This window comes from Ixodes scapularis, unplaced genomic scaffold (genome assembly GCF_016920785.2).
Source record: "Ixodes scapularis isolate PalLabHiFi unplaced genomic scaffold, ASM1692078v2 PGA_scaffold8__174_contigs__length_109621045, whole genome shotgun sequence".
Lineage (NCBI taxonomy): Eukaryota > Metazoa > Arthropoda > Arachnida > Ixodida > Ixodidae > Ixodes > Ixodes scapularis.
In genome coordinates, this window is record NW_024609883.1 from 21,525,642 (window position 1) to 21,532,834 (window position 7,193).

Below are 7,193 nucleotides of genomic sequence, written 5' to 3' on the forward strand. Positions count from 1 at the left end.
AACATAACTGGCTTGTTCTTTCTAGAGTTCTTTCAAAATTGTTTCGATGCCACTGATCGCTGATCGGTTTTGATGGTTGAGAGCAGTTGAGAGTTTTAAAAGAAGGCTATGGTATCAGGAACGTTGGGTTTCAGTGAATAAAATACGAAAACGAAGAAAGAGACAGTGGAGTGTTTGGACAAGACCGTGGACATGACTAAAATTGAAAGACGTATGTCGAGTCGCAGCGATAGCCGCAGCCATAGCCGCAGTTCTTGAAAGCCGTCTGCTCTTTCGCGCAGGCCGGTGGCGTGACGTCACCTCGGCGCGCTCTGATTGGAGGATGGCTCCGGGCGGGAGCTCGGGGGTAAACAAAGCGGTGTCGTCTTTTCTCCGCAGCCATTGCGGAAGGCCTTTTCTGTGGCTCTCGGAAATCCACTGCTAGTGCTTGAACGAAGACGCGGCATACAGAAAAAAGAGACCGGAAATACCTCGAAATGTACGTTACTTCGTTTGACGCGAAAGAATTTACCCTGGGAGCATACGAAGCACCAATATGCGTCCCGGTCTTCGGCGGTGAGATGTTGATGTGAGCCCCCCCAACGTCAGCTCGGTGATGTGCGACGCGAGTGAGCCTTTCTACTTTTTGGCGGAGACCCCTTTTCGCCAGCAAGTGTCTCGGTGTCTCCGTGAAGCACCGAAGTGTAGCTACAGCCCTCTTCGGCGAGCTGAACGGGCTGCCGAGCTTTCGAAGGCCGATCTCCCGCAGCGCTGGAACCCGGAGAACCGCGCCATGGCGCTCGCTGAGGTGAGTTACGTCGTTTCTGTACAGTTCGCATCATTCACAAACAGTTGCACGTGAAAGGAGTATAGCAAAGTAAAACGGAATGTTACGAAAAAGCAGCGGATTAGGCGATCGGTGTGGCGACCGAGCCGAGTGCGCAGTTGTCTGTTCTTAGTCTTTCCCCCCAGCGACAGATTGTATGCCACTTGTCCAAACAGATAGTGTGGTAGGATATCTGTATGTGGGTCATTAACTTCGCAGTCACGACTCGGTGTTCGATGGTAGTCTATTTTAGCAGTGATAGCGCCGTGTCTAAGTGACATCCGATGTCACTTCTTGCCAGTGGCGTAGCCAGGGAGGGGGCGTTCAGTACTTCGCACCCGAAATCCCCCCGGCCCCAAGAAAACCTGGCTACGCCAATGCTTTACGCGCGCGATAAAGCGCCGTCCTAGGGTGTTAAACTCAAGACGAACTGTTCTTCTGACGCGTGTTCCATCAGTCGCTCGCTGCTGATTTGTTTCACCATAAAGTGCCAGTGAGGCAAGCGCTGCGGGGGCGAGTAGCATGTTTTCGTACCTGCCTACTAGTTTTCTTAGGTCCGTTAACCTGCAAATGCTTGTGTTCCCCCTACCCTATCATTCCAACAGAATCCACCGGCTGCCGGGCTACTGAAAGGGCCCTCTGCTCGGAGGGCATGTTGCCCTCGGCGCCTGTGCGACTTCAGGGGGTCCGCGTTTCACGGCCCCGTTACCAGCTGGGAACTTCTCCATGGAGGTAAGATTATGAAAGAAACCACTCTATGCACTCAGAGGTAGCTTTCAGAAGTTGTGGAAGCCAAATACAGATGAACAAAATCAAATTATTACTTGCTTTATGACTTATGCATCTCTATTTTGCAAGCCATATATGGCAGGAAAGTGTCACGTGATCTCAACCTGGTTTCTCAAGGCACTGAAAAGCTACCTGTTGCTGACCACTGTACCATTGTCATTTATTATATGTTATTCCCTGGCACTGCGGGATTGGTGGCCGAGGGGGCTTGCACGCACCAGCTCGGAGAATGTGGAGTGAAAGCTCGCGCTGCAGAACCCAGAATCGTGTGTTCAATACCCACATTTGCCCGTTTCAATCTGGATGAGCACTGTATTGGCGTGCGGTCGTGTATCACTGCTACGTGATGCACGTTAAGGGCCCCAGGCTAGCGGTCATCTACAGCTGGGAGACTCATCGCCCGTTGAGGCAGATCAAGTTTGAGACTGTATAAACATACACACAACCCGATTCCTTGGCTCGCTGCTGTTATTGCTGTGCTGATGTTTGGATGTATTTTTCTTGGTCGTTGAAATGACTACTGTGATGCTTGGGTGAAATAACCTGGTCAATTACCTCCTTGGCCATAGAGTGTTGTTCACTTGTTACTCTCTCTTCTCCTCTGGTTAATGTAGCTCAGATAACAGTCATGCAGTTAGCCCGTTTCAAGTTCTCTCGACGCCACATTCTCACATCTCTGGCCGATCGTCCTGCTTTCGCGCAAAACTCACACACCTCGTCTTCTTTGATACTCCCAAATGCGCCTCGGTCGCTCACTCCGCCGCTAATTTCAGTCCCGTCCCCACTGTTTTATGACAACCTCCTTGACATGACAAATCTAGCTTCTGTATCCAACCATCAATACGGGTTAGTGTTCAATTTGTAAACTTGATGTTTCAAAGTAACAGTACAAGCTTCCTCCAGCATCTACCAGCAACCAAGCAATGACAAAAACCAAAGCTTTAACTTCCAAGACTAAAAACCCAGGAGTATGAGGACACGCTGGCCAACCCTGCTGAGGACAAGCCAGCAGGGAGCGCACAGGTCCTGGAAACCCTTGAAAACCCTTGAATTTAAAAATTGGGTTTTCAAGGCCCTTGAAAATCCTGGATTTTTTGCTAGACCTTGAAAATTCTTGAATTGGAAAATTTGGTTTGCAGGGCCCTTGAAAGCCCTTGATTTTTTTGGCTAGGCCTTGAAAATCTTTGAATGGCTATTTAAAAAACAAATTCGGGTATTTATTGTTTATTTTTATTATGCTTATCGTTTTTGTTTCGTTTTGGTCTAAGTTATCTCTATTTGTTTAGATTTAGCCGATATTCATTGGATGGTTGGCCACATTGGAGCAGACCCGAATCCAATCTCATCCGGGCACTGTTTCCGCCATTGGCCTCATGTTTTGTCGTCGGTCGTAGCACAATGCCCGGCAAAAGCAAGTTTCAAGGTGCGTGGCTCTGCAGTAATGAATATAAGGACTGGGTGGCGCCAGGTACGACAAATCAGCATTGTGCAAGATGCAAGCCGTGCGGAAAAACTTTCGATGTCGCCGCCATGGGCGAATCGGCATTGAAGAGCCATATGAAGAGCGCTAAACATGCCGGCATCATGAAGGTCGCAGCCAACAGCTCGGTGCACAATTACCTGGCTCCGGGCACGAGTGAACGATCCACTGTCCCGCCTTTACCGCAGTTGCCAAACATAAATGCTGCTTGCAAGACGCACGAGTTGGTGACAAACGCCGAAGTGTTGTGAGCTCTGAAGGTCGTCACATCCCACTGTTCCTACCGCTCATCGTCACAATCGGGCTAGTTGTTCCAACACATGTTCCCAGACAGTGAGGTGGCAAAAGCGTTTTCTTGCGGAGAAAAGAAATGCGGCTATGTGACGTGCCATGGACTGAGACCTTTCTTTCTAACGGCCTTGCAGCGGGAAATCGACCAGTGTGAGCACTACGTGGTGCTTTTTGACGAGTCTTCAAACGACTATTTGCATCGCAAACAAATGGATGTGCACGTAAGGTGTTGGGACTCGTCTCACAAGGTGACAACAAGGTAATACAACTCGGTGTTTATGGGGCACTCCACAGCCGAGGACATACAAGGAAAGCTGTTGAGCGCACTCGAACCTTTGCCTCTTGAGAAGATCCTTCAGATATCGATGGATGGTCCCAATGTCAACTTGAAGTTCTTTAAGAACTTCCAAGTGCACCTGCAAGAAGCGTACCAAGTTCTGTGTGTGGACATTGGCACCTGTGGCCTCCACACAATGCACAACGCCTACAGGGCAGGCGTTGCAGCAAGTAGGTGGGGACTAAATTGCTTACTGTCTAGTCTGAGCGCACTGTTTGAGAGCTCTCCAGCAAGGAGGGAAGACTTTACAACAGTCACTGGGCAGGAAACATCTCCCCTAAAGTTTGTTCCTCACCGCTGGGTAGAGAACGTCGCCGTAATTGAGAGAGCCTTGTTGTTGTGGTGTGACATCAAAAAGTGTGTTGAGGCTGCAAGAAGCAAAGAAGTAAACCTGCCAAAATGTGGATCTTTTCAGAACTTGGTTGAGTTCTGCAGCGACTCTTTGGTGCCGGCAAAGCTTAACTTTGCACTGGGTGTTGCCATGGCACTCAAGCCATTCCTAACGGAATATCAAACAGATAGACCGATGGTCTTCTTCCTTGCAAGAGATTTGGAAACTGTTGTCCGGAAACTGCTAACAAGGTTTCTGAAGTGCTCAGTCTTGTCTGCATCAAAAGGACTCATTGGCCTCCTGAGGGTGAACATTGAGAACCCGGACAATCGTACTCCTATTGAAAAGGTGGATGTAGGCCATACAGCTGAGCAGATCTTCAAGAAAGCCAAAGCCAGTTTGAAGGACGTGTTTCAATTCCGGATGGAATGTAAACAGTTCCTGATCGCCGTGACAAAGAAAGTCCTAGAGAGTAGCCCCTTGAAATTCCCAGTGGTTAGGGGCCTCTCCTCATTGGACCCACGACAGATGTGTTCAAGGCAAGATGAGTGCCTTCCTGGTTTTAGAAAAGTGTTGGACGTCCTCATCACCGCAGGGAGAATGACTGATCACCAACGAGACACAGTACTGGCACAGTACACCGAGTTCTTGCAGGAAAAGAAGCATCACCTTCGACTCTTTGAAAAGAGCATGAACAGGATAGATGAGTATTTCTCTGAGCTCATGAAGTTTAAGCTATTGTATACAGAGCTCTGGAAAGTAGTTGAACTCTTGCTTGCTCAGGCAACTGTGGAGCGAGGGTTTAGTGTAAACTGACAGGTTTCGGTAGAGAATCTGAAGGACCTTTCCTACGTCTCTCAACGGATTGTGTGCGGTGCAGTGGAAAAGGCAGGTGGTGTCCTCAGCATCCCACTTACGAAAGAACTGAGGACTGCTGTGTCAGCTGCGAAACAGCAGTACAGTGCATATTTGGAAGCAGAAAAAAAGAAGCAGCGTGAAGATGCGAAGCAGGCAAAAAAGTGCTGCATTGATGAAGAGATAGACACCATGAAAGCAAAAAGCGGAAACTCGAAGCAACTATAGCTGATATCACAGCCTCAGCAGATGCCTACGCAGAAAAAGCAGAAAAAGCAAATGACCTCACATACATTGCAAAATCAAATCGTCTTAGGAAAACTGCAAAAAGCAAGGCCGAGGAGCTGCTTAGCATCAGCCAACAAATACAGGAAAAGCTGCAGGAGCTCCCCTGAAGTTACCACAAGTGATTTTGGAAACAATTTTTATTTTGGCTTAGTGCAATGCAAATAAGTTTGCAAGAAATATTTTTTTTTCTTTTTGTTTAGTGCAATAAAAATGATACCTACGATCTTTTGACATGAGTGCTTTATTGAAATCTGTCATGTGTGGTACCGAGTTAGGTCCTTGAAAATACTCCCACAGGGCCTTGAAATTCCTTGAATATCCTTGAATATCTTTCTTTGAATCCTGTACGAACCCTGAGCCAGGATGAGGACAAGCCAGGAGTGGGACAAGCATGTAATCTCGGTATATGGAGAGGTGTCCTCGAAGTTCCCAGCTTTAAAATTGTGGTAGTGTTTAAGTTGGTTTAAGTTCAAGGAGTCTTAAAAGAGCAAATAATGCAATGTTATTTATTTTGATTTGCATCCCTTGGATGCTGGCAGGTATTGGGTACGAAGGGAATGGAATAGACATGTCTATTTATGCATTCTGCTGCTTAAAAAATAGGGTTTCACTGATTTTCAGTTGGTAATGGCATGGGAGGACAAATACGCTGCTCAAGAGTGTAACCGGATCGTTTGACTACTGGGACGACTCTTTTACAGGGGACGACATCCTGTCCAGCACCAGCTTCACCATCTGGGACCAAGTGCACGAGGGGTCGCACTGCAAGCAGATGAAAGGAGGGCACTGCGACCTTGAGGTCAAGCTTGTACATCTACCATTACAGTCCTGAATGGGTGCCAATTGGTACTGATGACCTTATGAAGGTGAAACGTCCCTGGATCTAAAGGGAAAATTTGATTGAAGGCGAGCTGAAGTTGTTTCTGACTTTATCCTCTTATGACTTGAAAGTAATCTGCCTACTTCATGAATATTGAAGATGCAGAATTTGTTTCCGTAACTGTCCCACTTCAACGTAATGTGCACATTGAAACCTGTTCCTTTTCTTTTTCTGCTTTCCGGCGAGAAAAAAAAAGCCAACGAATCTCCCTTTTCCTTCTCGCAATGGGGAGGTGTGCAACACTGATTGCATATTTTATATAAGCAATCAGTTTCATAAGTGAATGAAGATAAAAGCAGAATACATGTTCACAGATTATTTGTGAATTCTTAGACTTGCTGAAGTGAGTAGTTTATGTTCGAGTCATGTAATTATGAAGTCAAAACCAGATTTAGTGCATTTTTAAGAAGCCTTTTAGACCTGAGAGTTCTGTTTTGACTCAGCAATACGCAACTCACCTTTGTTATTCCTATAGCACAGCCGAAACTATAAACATGAGCATGTTGCCTGACCAATGCTTGAACTGCCGTGAAATCAACGAAGTCCCTATCCTTCGAGAACAAGTGTCAACGGGGAATAGTCGAAAGACCAGGGTCAAGTATGCACACACATACTTGATTTCAAGCTTGCAGATTGAAATAATTGTTTATTGAATCATATCCATTCTTAAACCTGTTTGAGATTGTATTGGTTCATATTCACAGTATATTTATTTTTCATTTCAGCAAGGAATAATTTAGAGACAGATGTTGGTGTTCAGGCGTGATGCTTTTATTTTTGTAACATGCAAGAGGGCAAAAAATTAGATTCGGCTTTGTAAACTGATTTTTTTATGTATTCTTCCAAACAGCATAGCAAAGAATAATATAAGGGCTACAGCTGCAAGAGTTGCTACACCTGGCATCTCATTTGTTTTATAGCGTGTACAGGTGAGACACTATACTCCGTTTCTCGGTAAATTGGCAAACATTGTGACCCAATAAGAGCATCGGAGCCAGGCACGTGACAACACTCCACGGTCGAGTCCTCGTTATTGCCACAGCAAGAGCACCATCTGCGACAAAACATAGTTCTAGGCTTTGTTTTTTCTTCTTCTTTTAGTAGTGTTGCCGTCGGATTCTTCGGACCGCAACACTA

At 46.4% G+C, this 7,193-nt stretch overlaps 1 pseudogene; it reads left to right on the forward strand.

Annotated features, from left to right (window-relative positions):
• Positions 1-2,992: 2,992 nt before the first annotated feature.
• On the forward strand, positions 2,993-5,116 carry LOC115326645 (annotated as a pseudogene).
• The last annotated feature ends 2,077 nt before the right edge of the window (positions 5,117-7,193 follow it).